The 17,522-nt window shown below is 38.3% G+C and overlaps 1 protein-coding gene across 1 annotated transcript in view; it reads right to left on the bottom strand.

Annotated features, from left to right (window-relative positions):
* LOC128861183 (limbic system-associated membrane protein) overlaps positions 1-15,836 on the bottom strand; it is a 64,363-nt gene extending 48,527 nt beyond the window's left edge. The window contains exon 1 of the mRNA XM_054099116.1: positions 15,717-15,836. The gene's annotated coding sequence lies outside the window, so the exon portion shown is untranslated. The remainder of the gene's footprint in view (positions 1-15,716) is intronic.
* Positions 15,837-17,522: the final 1,686 nt, after the last annotated feature.

The following is a 17,522-nucleotide window of genomic DNA, read 5'->3' as shown; positions in this document are numbered from 1 at the left end:
CGCATTAGTTGTACCTCATAAAACTGATATATTTCACTGTAAAAATGTAATTTTAGACGGCTCTATTCCAGCGCTGCCAAGATATAGACCTCTTCTATTCCCCACTTCTCGGCTCGGCTCCCTTGACGAAAAATTTACGTGTGCAAGCAACAACAAAGTTATCGAGCAAGATTTGCCGCTAGCGAGTACGGTTATGCCTCATAAAACTGGTATAATTTACTATTTTACAAACAAATGGTGACCCGTAAACATCCTCCCCTTATGAAAAACAAAACAAAGCCTCGGATGAGAACGGCCTACTCTATGACAACGCCTGCAAATGAACTAAGGATAATGATTTGAGAGCATGCTCCGGCCCCTTAATGGGGAAGGTGCCTCTGCTCGGCTGGTTGATGTCTTCGTAAGAGCAAAGGCTGACATCACTGCCATTCAAGATATGCAATGGACGGAGCAAGGCAAGAAGAACATTGGACCCTGCGACTATAGTAAACAGCTACCATGTAAAGGATCGCAAATTCGGTGTTGCTTCGTCGCAAAGTACGTGTGTTGACTCCAGTGGACGAGCGACTTACAATATTACTCATCAAAGGGAGGTTTTTCAACATTTCTCTCATTTACGCACATAATGAATTTTATAATATGCATATAATAAAAAAAATAAATAAATAATTGGCGCGTACACTTCTGTTAGGTGTTTGGCCGAGCTCCTTCTCCTATTTGTAGTGTGCGTCTTGATGTTGTTCCACAAATGGAGGGACCTACAGTTTCAAGCCGACTCCGAACGGCAGATATTTTTATGTATGTAAAGTATGCTAAAAAAGGAGGAGACAGGCTGATTGAGGCCCTGAAAAGGATCTTCACAGCCTGTCTTGCATTTGGTTATATACCAATGGTGACGAGCAAGACTAGTATTTATTCCGAAACCAGGAAAAGATGACTATTCCCTAGCAACAAGTTTTAGATCAATCAGTTTGACATCGTTCATGTTGAAAAGTCTGGAACGAGTGGTGGAGAAACATATTCGAGTAGGGGTATTGCCGAGAAGTCCACTTAGTAGAAATCAACACGCTTACCAGAGTGGAAAATCATGTGAATCAGCCTTACACGATCTTGTTAGCAAGATTGAAGCCGGGCTGGAAGCTGACGAATACACAATGGGCGTGTTCGTGGACATTGAGGGGGCTTTTGATAATGCCACTTTCGGCTCGATATGTTCTTCTGCCGAACGACACGGAGTTAATCAAGCCATTATAAAATGGATATACTCCATGCTCTCTGAGAGGCTGTTAACCGCTGGTGGGAGCGATGACGAGCAAATCACAGTCAGGGCCAAGCAAGGATGTCCCCAAGGGGGTGTTCTTTCTCCGCTGCTGTGATGCTTCGTCGTAGACTCCCTATTAGCGGAGATGCAGGAACTCGGCTTTCATGTCCAAGCATATGCGGACGACGTCTGTGCGCTAACATCGGATAAATCCTTAAGGAAGCTTTGCACGAAAGTGCGGAGGATTCTTGACAAAATCGATGATTGGTGCATGAGACAAGGTCTTTCCGTTAATCCGAACAAAACAACCATAGTCTTGTTTACGAGAAAACGGAAATTGGATGGACTCAGTCTTCCAACACTGAAAGGTGTGACACTTGGTCTTTCCAACGAAGTTAAATATCTAGGAGTAATCTTGGATAAGAAGCTGACCTGGGAGACACACGTTTCACTGCAGGTGAATCGTGCATTGAAGATTTTTCAGCAATGCCGTAGAGCCTTTGGCAAAACTTGGGGTCTGAAACCTGCTGTGGTCCTATGGATATACACAGCACTTATCAGACCAATCATCACTTACGCTTCTGTGGTCTGGTGGCGACGGAGCATGGTTAAGTCCACAATCCGGGAACTATACAGGCTGCAAAGAAGTGTATGTTTATGCATCACGGGTGCCATGAGTACAACCTCTGGTGATGCCCTAAATGCTATGCTTGATTTGCTCCCCCTGGATCTTAAGATACAACAGGAAGCAATAAAAGCAATGTGTAGACTCCATAAATATGGTTTCTGGCACGAAGATGGAACTTCGGGACACAGAGAAATCTTTAAGTTGCTGTCGGAGCAGTATCCACTGGTTTTGGCACCTAAAGATGTCCTGATACCCACAGTTTCATTCGGAAGGAAATTTGGTGTCAGATTTCCATTGCGTGAGCGGATATTTTCTTTACCGATGGGTTCAAGACTGAAATAGGGTCTGGAGCCGGATGGTACTTAAACGATAGTAATAAGTATCACTATGCTATGGGGGGTATGCAACTGTTTTCCAAACAGAAGTTTTTGCCATCGTAAAAGTAGCCGAATGGATAATCGAGAGGAGATGGAGCGGGAAACAGATTGGAGTCTTCAGTGACAGTCAGGCTGCATTGAAGGCCCTGGAGAACGCGAAGCAAACCTCAAAGATTGTTTAAGAATGTAAGAAGAAGCTTAATTCTGTCGCAAGACAAAACAGGCTTGTACTTATATGGGTTCCGGGACACTGCGGTGTTCAAGGAAACGAAATTGCCGACGAATTGGCCAACCGTGGATCAGCGGTGCCTCCACAGGGGCCAGAGCCAATAATCGGAATCAGTCCCGCAGGAATCAAGAATTGGATCAACGATTATGTAGGCAATCTACATAAAGAGCGATGGTCCGGTCTAGAACGCTACAGAACTGCAAAGTGTTTTGTGACAAGTCCGAACAGAAAACTGTCAAACTTTCTACTAAAACTTAGAAGGAAAGACATTCGGTTGATGGTCGGCATCATTACAGGACAGCATATGGGGTCAGCATATGACCACCATTGGAATCATCGAGGACCCGGTATGCCTGTCATGCTTGGAGGAGGCGGATAGCACTGAGCACTTTCTCTGCAAGTGTCCTGCCTTTGCTAGAGCGCGACTACGAGTATTGGGTTCCGATGTCATGGGAATGAGTAATATTCGTTCTCTAAAACTGGAGGATATTTACAGATTTGCCAAAGAATCTGGAAAATTCTCACAGGACTAACTATCTCTATCTCTGTCTCTACTCTTTCCTATCTCTTTCTTTGATAATTTTCTCCCTCCCTCCTTGACTATCTACCCCCTTTCCAGAGCTTTAAATACAATGGGCTTTTTAGCCTGAGTGTTTTAGGAGCCACCAAATCTCCTGGTGCTCCTTGGCTCGACCTCTTCAAATTCAATTCAATTCAAATGCTATAAGGGTGATACCGCAATCTGTGCCAATTATCGCGGGATTAGTCTTCTAAATATCATCTATAAGGTTCTAGCGAGCGTATTGTGTGAAAAGCCGTCAACCAACTGATTAGACTTTATCAGTGTGGCTTTAGACCTGGAAAGTCTACCATCGAACAGATACATATATACAATATGCCAAGTCTTGGAAAAGACCCGTGAAAGGAGAATCGACCCACACCATCTTTTTGTTGACTTCAATGCTGCATTCGACAGTACGAAAAGGAGTTACTTGTATGCCGTGATGTCTGAATTTGATATCTCCGCAAAACTAATACGGCTATGCAAGATGACGTTGCTCAATACCAGCAGTGCCGTCAGAATTGGGAAGGACCTCTTCGAGCCGCTTGATACCAAACGAGGTTTCAGACAGGGTGACCCTCTACCGTGTGACTTCTCTAATTTGATGTTGGAGAGGATCATTAGAACCGCAGAACTTAATCGCTCAGGCACAATTTTTTATAAGAACGTACAATTGTTGGTGTATGCCATTGATATCAACATCATCGGCCTTAACAACCACGCTGTTAGTTCTGCCTTCTCCAAACTGGATAAAGAGGCAAAGCGAATGGGTCTGGTGGTGAACGAGGACAAAACGAAATACCTGCTGTCTTCAAACAAACAGTCGGCGCACTCGCGTATCGTCACCCACGTCACTGTTGACAGTTATAATTTTGCGGTTTATAAGGAACCAGTATTAGCACCGATGAAAATGTCAGCTTTGAAATCCAACGTAGAATTTCTCTTGCCAACAAGTGCTACTTTGGACTAGGTAGGCAATTGAGTAGTAAAGTCCTCTCTCCACGAACAAAACTAACACTCTACAAGACTCTCATCATGCCCCCCAACGTATGGCGCAGAAGCGTGAATGATGACAACATCCGATGAAGCGACGCTTGGGGTGTTTGAGAGAAAGATTCTGCCTAAGATTTGGGCCTTTGCACGTTGGCAACGGCGAATAACGCAAGCGATGGAACTATGAGCTGTATGAGCTTTACGACGGCATAGACATAGCGCAGCGAATAAAGTCATGGCGTCCGAATGAATACGCTCTGGCTCTGAAAGTATTTGATTTGATGTTTCCAACTGGCGCCGGTTGGCACGAAAAAGAAACGACTGGAGCGCTTTGTTAAACTCAGCTTATTTAATTAATAATTTTGTTAATTCTCTGATAGCATCTTGGACCTCATATTTGTAAGTTATTGTATAACATAAACTACAAGATCAATGAATGTTTGAATCTCATAACTCTAACTCTATTCTCACACCAAATCAAGAATTATATTTTATTGATAATATTTTTAGTCTTAATTTATTTCAAATTCATAATTTTGTTAATTCTCTGAATAGCATCTTGGACCTCATATTTCTAAGTGATAACATTAACTGCAAGATCAATGAATGTTTGAATCCCATAACTCCTAAACATAAGCATCATTTGCCCTTAGTTGTCAAACTCGACTTTTACTGTTTTGCTACTATTCCGTCTGATGTCAGACTATCATTCAATTATTCATTATGCGATTTTGCCAATTTCAATAACTTATTACTGGAACATTAATTGGGATAATTTATTTCCTGAACTTGACACATCTAGTAATTTTTCTGCATTTAAGTCCATTTTGTCAAAACTCTGTTTAGATAACATTCCGCTCAGAAATTAATTACCCTAGTATTCTAAGACTTTGAAAAAGCTTAAAAATCTTAAAAATAATTATTTCAAGAAGTTTAAATCTACGAAGAATCATTTGTATTTCGTTAAATATAAGCAAACTTTAAATGATTTCAACGATTTAAATAAATCTCTCTGTAACAGCTATATTAACAACATGGAATTAAACATTAAAGCAAATCCCGAAATCTTCTGGAAATACATGAAATCTAGAAGGATTTTGTGTTCCTACTGGTATGTTTTTCGATAATAGTCAAGCGCGAAACCCAAGTGAAGCGGCAAACTTATTTGCTGAGTTTTTTAAATCTAATTTTGTTGACGAAGAACTTGATCCTCCGTCCGACTTTTCTTCTGACTTAGTATATGCCCTGAACTTTGGAGGTATTTGCCTCTCTCCTAAGGATATTACAAAATTAAAATTGAAATCATCCTCTCAAACTGATGCTGACAGACTTTCAGCAGATTTGATAAAAAATTGTCCGGCCTTGGCCTGTCCCCTGAAAATTATTTTCAACAAATCTTTATCGGCAGGGTGTTTCATTGACGCATGGAAGCTCTCTTTCATTACCCCCCTTTTTTAAGAGTGGCAATAAAAATGACGTTAGAAATTATAGGGATATCTCAAAGTTGTCAACCATATCCAAAATTTTTGAGCACGCGGTCTGTGCAAAGCTGAGCTTTGCCGTTAAATCTTTAATTTGCCCTAATTAGCATGGGTTTATTGCTAACAGATCTACAGTATCTAATCTGGCAAACATTAATCAAAACACGCTGGAAACTGGATAGGTGGAGAAGGATCTCGGCATAGAAGACATCCTCTAAATCTACAAGAAGTGAAGGAGGGTGAGCTGGAGCAGGCATCCAAACCCGTAAAAGAACTGAAGCCAGATGCTGAAGGTCCTTCAAATAAATCTTCACAAATGTAAGGAAGCCTCAGTTGAGCTCCTTCAGAATCTAGAAGGGACCAACTACGACGTGGCTCTGGTCCAAGAACCACGGATTGATTCGGAAAACCTGGTGTCTGGACTAGTAGACTCACCAAACTATTGTACAATACGTACTTCCCGATCGCTACAAACAAGGTAAGAGCAGTGATACTCGTTAAGAAAAGTGTATGTTCTTACTTTAATACTAATATCTTCACAGATGGCCTTACAGTGATGACACTCCAGGACTGCAAGAATAAAGCTTTACTTCTTGGGTCCTGCTACATGTCACACGAAAAGGAGGCACCGCCGGACGAGCTTCACAATTTGATGCAGGAAGCCGAGCGAAGGAAGCTAGCGCTTGTCGTAGGATTCGATGGAAACTCACATCACACCATCTGGGGAAGCTTCGACATAAATGATAGAGGTGAGTCCCTATTCAATTTCATTTTACAAAGTAGCCTAGAAGTAGCAAACCGTGGGGAGGAACCAACATATACGAATAACCTTACTCTGATGGAAGATTGGAGAGTGTTCTTAACGCCTTCTTTCTCCCACCACAGATACATATGTTCTAGAATAACATTCACGCCCAAGCTAAAGAGCAATACCTTCAGAAATCCTAGAAATACAAACTGGGATCTATTTAGGAAATTGCAAATGCAAAAACCATTGAGACCTCGCAGGTTCAGTTCTTGTATTGAACTGGAAGAGAGTGTTAGAACGGTGACAAGGGCACTTAATAAAGCATATCACGCACCATGCACTCCCTCAAGCGTATTAGAATTCTATAAGCTGGCACGGGCAGCCGACAATGAATCCTGCTGGGAGGAATATAACGATGTATGACGTACATATAAAAAAGAGATATGTAGGGCCAAAAGAGAATCATGGAAAGACTTCTGTGGCAGTATAGAAAGTACAAACGAAGCGCTAGGCTCAGGAAACTGTAATCGAAACATTCCACTACGCCCAATTTAATTCGCAAAACTAACGGAGACTGGACTGATAGGATTGAAGAATCACTACAAGATCTAGTCACCACGCATTTTCCAGAATGCATAGACTACTCAGATCACGATCCCTTGAGAGATAACGTAGCAAACATCACGGAAGAGTTTATTACAATCCAAAAAATAGAATGGGCATTAAACACTTTTGACACCTTTAAATCGCCAGGCATAGACGGAATTTTTCCAGCCATCCTCTAAAAGATGAGCGATCTTTTGGTACCATGGCTAAAAGCGATATACACAGGATGTCTGTTATCTGTTATCTGGAGAGAAGCAAAGGTTGTATTTATACCGAAAGCGGGTAAGAACAAGCTGATACTCTCCCATTAGTTTGAACTTATTTCTTCTCACATTAGAGAAAATAAGATGTCAGAATTCATGTCTAAGGCACAACACGCATATACTAAAGGCAGATCCAAAGAGACTGCGTTACACTCACTAGTGTTAGTTATAGAGAAAGCTCTAGAGTACAAGGAGTATGCTTTAGGAGTATTTCTAGACATTAGTGGTGCATTCAACAATATGTCGAGAGAAGCCATTTTAAGGGGCTTAAATACAACGAATACAGATCCCGCTGTTTATTCATGGATAAAGAACCTATTAGGTTGTAGAATAATAAGGGCGGAATGAAACGAAGCTAAACTCACTAAAGTAGCATGCGAGGGTACGCCACAGGGTGGTGTTCTATCACCACTTCTCTGGCTACTCGCTGTTAATGAGCTACTAAAGAAATTTGAAGGTATGGCATCGAAACTAGTGGCATATGCAGATAGTAGTGACAGGCAAATACCTAAACACCGTGAGCGACATAATGAATAATAAACTCGCAGCAGTGCACCAATGGACAACACAGGCAGGCCTAAGGATAAATGCTGATAAAACGGATATGATACTTTTTACTAGAAGGTACAATATCCCCTTTTGGCAGCCCCCGAAGCTAAACGATGTGGAACTAACTCTTAAAAACCACACAAAGTACCTTGGAGTAATTTTGGATAGTAAACTATAATGGAAGTACAACATATTAGAGAGGAAGGAAAAGACCAGCAACGCACTATTCATATGTAAAAAGATGCTGGGAGTTACATGGGGTCTATCTCCTGCTATAATGTATAGGTGCTACTCAGCTATAGTAAAGCCAATATTACTATACGGCTCTCTGGTGTGGTGGACTGCGCTAAGAAAAGCGACATATAAAGAGCCTATGGAAAGTATTCAACGTCTTGGTGCACTCTACACAACAGCTGCATTGGGAACTACTCTAACGGCAGCGCCTGAAAGAATACTCAACTGGTCACCGATTGATATTGCGGCGGAATACCTATCAGCTAAATCCGCCGTAAGATTCAGCGCGACAGGCGAATTTGCCTGTAAAACATTCGGACATAGCTCAATAGGCATTAGTTATAGGGTCCAAACGGACTGTATGACTCCGAAATGCAATTGGGTGAAGAAATTCCGAACTACAATAGAAGAAGAGGGATGAAAAAAAGGAATCAAATCTGACCCAAATACTCTTATTTACTGATGGCTCGAAAATGTTAGACGGAGTAGGGGCAGGGATCTATTGCGCAGAGCTAGGCATCAGGCAGCCATTTAAGCCTCCTGACCACTGTAGTATCTTTCAAGCAGAAGTCTTTGCTGTAGATAAGGATGCGGAAATAGCATTCCCAAAGACTTGATGTCTCCAACTCCAAAATAAATATATACGTTGACAGCCAAGCTGCGATAAAAGCAATAGATTCATATACAATTTCATCTAAAAATGTTCTAAGAAGCAGGGAAGCCATAGAGAGATTAGCCGCAGACAGACGGTTGCATATCTATAGGGTACCCGGATAAAAGGACATTGCAGACATCAGGCATTGTAGATGAGATTGCCAAAAGCGCTGTTTACAGACAATTCGAACAAGAAAAGGACATACTGAAACCTTTAAATACGGAATACAATGAAATCGCTGCGGACATGAAAATACGGATAGATAGGAGGTGGAATAATCTAGCCACTTGCAAAAGAGAGTGCAGATAAATACGTCTATGCTCCTACCTTGCATTAGCTAGAACCAGATTAAAATGCTTAGGAGCTTTACAATATGAGAAGTTAGAGTACCTCTCGGGGATAGAGCTCCAAAGTTTACTTAGATTCACATAAGACGCAGACGTATCACAAGATGTCTACTACAAAGAAACGTAAGGGTCTAGCTTCATCTGGTAACACTAATGATAGGTCTATGTGATGGCTTTCAGCCGGCCAGGTCAAGCTAACCTAACGTAATCTGGCTGTTTTTAGTGAATACTGCATTGATTCTTTCTCGGCTGGCTTCCATGTCGACTGTGCTTACCCGACTTTTCAAAAGCCTTCGACAAATTTTCTCATAGAATCTTAGTTAAAAAATGAACAATAAACGTTGTGTTGTAAGAATTGATGGTCTTTCATCCACCCACTTTGCTGCCACCTCTGGTGTTCTGCAAAGAAGTATCTTGGGACCGCTTTTATTTGACGATTTATTAATGACATTAAAAGTTGTTTCTTATTTGCTAAATTTTTGCTTTATGCTGATGACCTTAAGATCTTCTCAGCGATCAAGACTCAAGAGGATGCCATTACACTTCAAGCCGATATGAATAGGTTTTACTTGTGGTGCCAGAATTCACGACTTTCGCTGAACTTATCTAAGTGCTTTCAAATATCTTACTCGAAAACATCTAAAATTAAAGTACAGTATCTCGACATGTGTCCTGCAGCGTGTTAGCGAGTTTAAGGATCTTGGCGTTATCTTTGATAACAAATTCTCTTTTATAAACTCATATCTTTTCGATGTTGGGCTTCGTCAGGCGGAACGCCACTAAGTTCTCTGATCCCTATACCATTAAGTTACTCTATACATATTTTGTTAGATCTCATTTAGAATATGCTGTTTTTATTTGGAGACCTTGTAGTCAGCAAGCTATCAATAGAATCGAACGTGTGCAAAAAATATTCCTCAAATATGTCCTTCGGTCTCTGAATTTTATTGATCCCATGCCATCATATTCTGCTCGTCTCATGCTTATAACTCTCAAGTCCTTAGAAATTCGTCTATACTGTGTCTGTCTTTTACTCAAAATATTATTACTGGAGTAATTGATGGTCCCTACTTGTTGGAAAGGATTCGATTTCATGTTCTCCAGCGATCTCTTAGGAGCTTCTACCCTTTTAGGGGGGAAACTTTAAAACTAAGTATGCCAGTAATGCTCCCATTACTCGTGCTTTACGGGAATTAAATTCAGTTCATAATGATGTTGTTCTCGATTTTTCGCTTTCAAGAGTTGCATTTTTAAATTTCTTGAATTCTATATTATAGTTGCTTTTAAATACATGTAATATATCCGTAGTTTAATCTAAGCAACTTTTGTATCATAGTCTGTAAAGATTGTATTTCATAGACTTATATAAATAAATATACAAATATACAAAATCGCGTAAGAGGTTATCGCGCCAATTAAGAAGAAGAAGAGATCGTTTAAAGAACTGGGTGGGTTTTTTAATGGAAAAAATGTATCATTGATAGTAGCTCAAAACAAATTGTGAAATTTTAATAGACAATGTTTGAGTAACATTATCTTCAGCCAGTTTCGAAGTGGCCACCCTTAGCACGAATACACAAGCTCAAACGTTTCAAAAAATTTTGAGCTATAGGCCGTAGTTCGTCTACCGTTATGCGATCCCACTCTCGACGCAACGCTTGCTTCAGGGACTCCAAAGTTTTGTGGCGTTTTGTACAGGCCCTTGCTTCCAAAATCGACCATACGCTATAATCTTGCGGATTCAGATCCGGTGAGTAGGGTGGAAAAGCTTGGGAAGTAATGAAAGAGGGGAAATTGGCTTTGCACTATTGTTTTTGCTCTGTTGGCGAATTTTGACGATGTTCAACAATCGACGAAGGTCCAGGGGCTTCTGTAGACCAATTTTTTTGATGATTGTGAGCTTGTTCAACGGTAAACAGCTTCTCATCCGTAAAGACGATTTTTTCCCAGCCCGTACCTTGGAGGAAGCGACATCTTTCGAGTCTTACTTTCTTGTTTTCATCCGTGAGCAACTGGCATTTTTGTAGTTTATAAGGTTTAAGTCCAAGTTCTTTTTTTGCTATAAGGGGAACTGATTCACGATTTACGCCTGTCTCACGAGCAATTTTCCTCATCGATACCATAGACTTTCGTTGAACTCTTTTTTTGATGATTTTTCGGTTGTTGGAAGTGTTAACAGTTCATTTTCTTCCTCTTCCAGTACGATCACCTTCTTTACCAAGCTCCTTAAATCGTTTGATTGCACGAGAAACCAATGATCGTGCAATTCCAAGCTTCCGTGCTATCTCGTAGTTGCGTGCTCCTAGTTGATGCAGGACTATAATAGCTGAGCGACTACTTGACATCATTACACAAAGTTTTTAAAAAGAGCTGGAACAGAAACGAATACTTTTTTTTGTACTTCAGAACACACAGAATAATCACAAAATAAGAGCATTCGCTAAAAAAATTTTACATTCATCTAATATAATTGCACAGAGAAGTTTGTATATAGTTATTTTTTGTCACCCTGTAAAGGCCATTTTCCCCCATCACCATATAGATTGGTTTAAGCACCAAATGAATCAGATAAACAAGGTAAACGCCACGTAGTTTTAACCATGGAAACTACATAAAGGCAACGGAGAAAAGAAAATATTCCATTCAGGTGGCTAAAGAGAACTACTGTTGAAGAACCAGAAATACTCGTACACAAAACTGTACAATCTGACACTTCCGGATCTCCGTATATGGAAATTACACAGAGAGTAAAGCAGATAGTAATAATGATGTAAATTTATTGGTTCAAAGGAGAACAAATATTTTGTTTTTTAACTTCAATTTCATTTTATGTTTTTTGTATTTTTATGCTTAGTATACCTACTTGCTTTTATAATGAAACAGACACCAAAAATATATTACTCAGTCCTAAAACAGTAAAAGTACAAATTTTCAATGAAAGTCACTTGGCGTAAGTTTTAAGTAAAAATAAGGTATTGAAATAAAAACCTTAAACAAATTTTAATTTCCCACCAAATTGTTTTCGAATTTTTTTGTTTTCTTTATTTGATACTAAGTAGTTACATAAATGAATCAAACTATTTTTAATTAAATATTCGTATAAATGCGTAATGCGAGGAATTTTCTTCACTGTTTTTAATAATTATTAAGAGTTTTTCCCAACTTAAGGATGACGTGAGCATTACGAAAAATGCAGTGTTACTTAATAAAACACGAAAAATTGTCAAAGTCAGGTATTTAAAGAAAACATTAAAATTTATTTATTTTTGAGTTGAAAAAAGGAAGACAAATAAAGGCAAAAACTCAACTCCAAGTAGCGTTTATTTTGCCCTGCCAAAACCTTATTGATGCTCATCATAATAATGCTCAAATATTCCTCAAAACCAAGAAAATACATTATACCAGTTTGCTGGTAGCAATATGGGAGGTTGTGCTTATTATTATTTTAGTTCATCGATGCATTTTATTTGATTTGTTGATCCAAGTCGAAAATTGTGAAAGATAATCGCACGGAAATGTTCACGGTTTAGTTCCATTTTTTGTCGAGATTTTTGAAAGCCACTGTAAACAAAACTAACATGGCTCACACATCAAACGGCAGATGGCGCCTGACTATCACTGGAAGCTCCCAAGGCCAGAAATATAATTAACAACCCACGTCTACTTAAAAACAAAACAGATGGCGCTGTAGCAATAAAGGCTAATCCGCGAGGCCAGTCAAGAGGCAGATAAAAAAGAAAAATAATATGTGTTTTAAGAGCAGACAAATTTTAAAAATATGTTGAATAATTATGAGCTCAAATTAAAAAATATGAAAATCTAAATTTCGATTGAAATATTTTGTTCCTGGTTCAACTAATCCTTATAATTTCTTAACGTCTTAAGGCAGGGAAGAGTGGGAAGCGTCCACCTGGCGGGCTATATATACACTCTCTGCTTGAGATGGCTGCGACTTCATTCAAGTAACATACGCCAATCATGTCTACTGTTTTAAACAATTTAAATGTGATTTGAATTCTTGAGCTAAATTTATATAAGCGGATGGTTGGACTTCTATGCTTAGCTTTTGAGTCGCTTTTGAGAGAGTGCGCTGGGTTTGGGACCCGCCACGTAAAAATCCTTCCCAATGAAAATACAAACAAAGTCTCGGATGAGAACTTCCTATACTAATGACGACCCTGCATACGAACTAAGGACTATGATTTAAGGGTATGCAAATGGAATGTTCGGCAAGGAGGGAATTTTTGTCTCACAGTCGGAAAATTCAGCCTGCACAACGAAACACTCGGTAACGGACAGAGGCTGATCGACTTCGCTAGTGCCCGAAACATGATAGTCTGTAGCACCAAACTCCAGCACAAGAAGATGCACCAAGCTAAGCCAGATCGTACACAAACACAACTAATCGGAAATTGAGGTTGCTTGAATAATTTTTCGGGATAATTGGAGTTCTTATCTAGTTTTTTAACTCTCAAGTGTGTGCCTTTCTACAACCTATGAGGTTTTAAATTTCCGAAAAATATTATCGGAATCCCGATTTTTGATGTGATTTAGATATCTAGTAATCCCAAAGCTCTCGAGATATTTAAAAATATGTCTTCATAAACTGTTTAACAGGCGATCTTTTGAATTATACGTCACCTCATCTCCGTCTTTTTTTCCATAATTATATGCAATAATTCTTTTGAACAAGGGTTACGGCATACATAAAGAGATTAATTAAAGCTTTATTTTATCCTTTTGGTATGATGTCTTTATCCTAACCTCTAATTTAATTTTATTTTGATTTCATTTATTAAATTTTTTTTGAATTTATATGGTTTTTGTTAGCCAACCGTTATACAAAAAAAAATAAGCTTTCCAAAAAAAGAGCAAAATTGGTTAAAATGTTGATGTACGTCATTTTGTCGCGGGGTGTATGCATGTACATACAAAAGTAAGTGATATTTGCAGCGTTAGTCATTTGTGGTAACCTAAACGGCTTAGCATAATTCCTTATATTGCAGTGCTTCTCCAATATTTGTGCATTTAATTATTTAACATAAAAGTCAACACTACCAATAACTCCTGCTTTGCACTGTGTACCGAACGCATTATCAGGAGTGGAGCGCTGCCATTTGTGATTTACAAGTGAACAGCGCTGTTACGTGGTCGTGTATGGTACAATCCAAAATCCAAAACCAAATTTTCAAAGAAATCGGTACAGCCGATCGCGAGCTTTGCGGACCGAAAAACACGGTTTTCAATATACATATACCTAGAGTAGTATAAATATATATTCAATATAATAAAATTTAACGATTAACTTCAGTTTTTTTAATAATTATCGTTTTCATATTACTATTTTTATGAACTTGCATGCACTGATAAATTAAAATAGCTGCACAACGCTCGCCCGTCCTTTTTGTCTAGGGTAGAAAATGTTGCGTTGTATTGTGTCGTTGTGTCTTTGTTGGTGTTGTAAAATCATAGTAATATGTATTTTAGTAGCATGATCTTTTCTTCATTGCATCAATTAAGTTATCCTATTTATTTTCATATTTGCTGTGAAGCCGCATACACTTCTCAATGCGATATTAAAATTTCGAATACCCCTGAAAAAGGAGAACTTTTAAGTGGACTAAGTTTCCAAAATGCGTTAGATTTATTAAACGGATGATTCAAGGGAGTATTGATTTCAAACAATTGTAGTAGTTTTTCATGGCTAACGATGAAAATGAGGAGAATATTACATTCACTTTTACTATAAACAATTCGCAATCACTTGGAATTCTACGATCAACTTATTTTTATGTGCCGAAAACACAGGATTGGACAGAAAGGATCAGTACGATAGCAAAAGAACTTATGAGATGGTACGTGGTGAAATCAGATAGGTGGTCAAATCGAAGAGTTCAACTATATCTTATCGCTCTTCAAGGATGACAAGGTCTTCTAAAACAAAAATAGTGTTCCACAATTCTCTATAAAATAAGAATTGCAGATTGCCCTTTGCCAATTGCCCTTTAGATTCGGTTAAGGGGGAGAGCATCCGTTCGAAAAATTCCAATCGTTTAAGATAATAAATAATAATATTTAATTATTTCCTTCCTTTCCTATTCTGTGATTTTTAACAGCATTTACGCTCAAATAAAATTATAGTTCTGAAAACATTCAAAAAACAAAAAAAAAACATGTATGCTAATTGTGTTGTCATAGTGCAATTCTGAGATGATGTTACAAAATTATTATGATTTTACAAATATCAAATATTTTACAAAATTGAATGAATAACTGAGCACTTGTCATTTCAACTTGGAATTTTAATAATTATATTTATATTTATTTTTATATTTATACTTATGTTTTATAATTTTACTGATACTTTTATTTATACTTATACTTGCAGTTATACTTACACTTACACTTGCTATGAATATAAATGTACACTAATGTTAACAGGTAACACATACTTATTGTGCATGTACACATGTATATATATAAGCAACATCCTACATACATATCTATGTATCTTGAACGGTATGGATTTTAAGGGTTTTCCGTATATACATATGATGCATTTATTTTTCTTTGGATATTAGGAAATAGTGTTTTATTTTGTATGTATATATGTCCACAGGTCTATTTATAATTAGTTGTCATATAGTAGGCTAATAGCATTTTATATTTCGCACAATAAAAGTATACCCAGGAGGAACAAATCAATACCATTACCTATTGCATGCATTTACATTGTTCTCTTACTGCAATCTTACTATTTCGTACCATTCCAACCATACTTACTTCAATAGATACAATTCAGCACTCACCGATTCTTGAGGCTTTTAAAATTCACTTAATTATAATTAATATTTTTAATAGCTCGACACAAAAAATACAACAGTTTCAATAATAACTTACAAAAATTTCTTTGAGCTTCCTTCTATAGAATTAGAAACTTTTACGCAGACTCGGCATTTTCTGAGCTTTGATGAGCTTTTTTGCATACATATGTAAGTAACGATTTGTTATCCATATTAACCCTTAAAATGTAGAGTTCGCTTATATCTTCCTTATATTAATTTAATAAAAATTTATTAGAAAAAAAACCATACACCAATCGTTTTTAATTGTATCAGCTAGAATAGAAGTAAAATTCAAAACCAATGAATTATTTAGTGTGTCATACATACACATGTACAATGAATAATTTTGTCCCTTAAAAATATGAGGAATCGTATGATTTTCGTTAATAAATAAAATTTATGGAGGAAAGTTTTGTTAAGCCCATTATAGTTTTAAATACATTAAATATGTGGATTTTTCTTAAAATAACATTTTTAATTACATACATTTTTTCTCAAAATTAGTTGTTGTCTTGTATTTATAACAACTGACCATTGCATCGTTTACCATGGATTTTTTTAAAATATAGCGGTTCAGTGTATGAGAGGGCATTAATAACGGTCATGTTATAACTGTCCTTAAGACACATTTTTAAAACAGCGCGTCTTACAAGAACGTATTTTTTGCGAAGATAGGTCGAATGTGGCCCAAAAGTATTACTTGTAAGTTTAGGAGCGATTACTACATTTTTATATTAGTTTTGGAAAAAAATAAATCCATTATTTTCATGGTATATGGCTGTAGTGATCGATATCTCGTAAAGTATCCATCAAACAATTTAAAGCTTAACCTCATTGTCAAGGTGACATTTCACGCTAAAAAAATAGGTTACTGTGTAGGCGAAAATATAAGCCAGGCGCTGAAATTGTGAATGGTGTTTATGGTGCCACTAGTTACTCAAGGGGATGAACATATTACTTTTGGGTAATTGAGTTTCGGTGGAAGTCAGATCTATCACCTCCACGTGGTGACGGCTGGAAACAATTGTGCATTGGAAGTGGGTGCGGCTTGTTTTTCAAACGGGTCGTAAGCCCTGTGCCTTTTGGGTGGTTTGCAGTCAGGGGGGTTTCCGACTGTTTGTATTTCTACGGAACTACCTCGATACCGGGCCTCCTCGTGGTATAACCATGACCTTGCCGTCGACCATTATGTTTCCCCTCCCTTTCATGAGATCACCATGTCTGCCACGGTGGACGCTGATCGTAAGAAACTGATGAAGTCTCTCACAAATATAACTTCTATGGACAAGCAGTTCTGAAACGGAAAGGAAGCTATAGCTTCCACCCCCAAATCTGGTTCAAGCCAGATTTCTATCAGTACGACGTAAGCCTGGATAACCCAGACTAGCAAAAGTGTTAGTACATCTAACCCCTTACCCTTACAATACAATCTAGCCCATTTCGTACGACGGAAGCTAGCGCTGAGGAAATACCTGGCAACAGCAGAAGTGGCGGTGCAGCACTCACTGATCTTGGTGTAAAACCGGGCTTGGTAGATTTCATGCTAAATAGCAGAATCTTTGAAGTGAATCTAGGAGAATTGGTACTCAGGAGTTTAACGAGTAGAGATACACCGCAAGGCGGATTCCTCTCACCGTTTTTATGGAACGCAGGTTGTGAGGTGATAGCTTACGCCGATGATGCTGTTATTGCGGTCTCTGGTAAATTTGTATCTATCATAAATTAAGAGGCCTAATACAAACTG

Source organism: Anastrepha ludens, chromosome 4 (genome assembly GCF_028408465.1).
Source record: "Anastrepha ludens isolate Willacy chromosome 4, idAnaLude1.1, whole genome shotgun sequence".
NCBI lineage: Eukaryota > Metazoa > Arthropoda > Insecta > Diptera > Tephritidae > Anastrepha > Anastrepha ludens.
The sequence above is the reverse complement of the archived record's forward strand: the minus strand, read 5'-3'. Positions and strand labels throughout refer to the sequence as shown.